The sequence below is a fragment of the Corvus brachyrhynchos genome, unplaced genomic scaffold (genome assembly GCF_000691975.1).
Source record: "Corvus brachyrhynchos isolate BGI_N302 unplaced genomic scaffold, ASM69197v1 scaffold308, whole genome shotgun sequence".
NCBI lineage: Eukaryota > Metazoa > Chordata > Aves > Passeriformes > Corvidae > Corvus > Corvus brachyrhynchos.
The window spans coordinates 95,097-95,522 of NW_008239538.1; positions in this window are offsets into that span (position 1 = coordinate 95,097).

Here is a 426-nt window from a genome sequence, read left to right on the forward strand (position 1 = left end):
CGCACCCCCGGGCACCCGGCGCGGGATGGATTAACCCTGACCAGCGCAACCGGCACAGGGGTAACCCCGACCAGTGCTCCCAGTACAGCCAGCACCAGGGGCCAACCCCGACCAGCACTCCCAGTACACCCAGCATGGCACGGGTGACCAGTGCACCCAGTACACCCAGGACGGAGAGGATTAACTTTCCCCAGTACATCCAGTATGGAGAGGGTTAACCCTGACCAATGTTCCCAGTACACCGAGCAGCCAGGGGTTAACTGACCAGTGCACCCAGTACATCCAGCACAGAGAGGGTAACTGTGACCAGTACACCAGACACGGAGAGGGTTAACTCTCACCACTGCAACCAGTGTGGAGAGGGTGAACCCCTCCCAGCGCTCCCGGCGAGGCTGGTTCCGCCCCGCGCTCCCGCAGGGAAGTCCC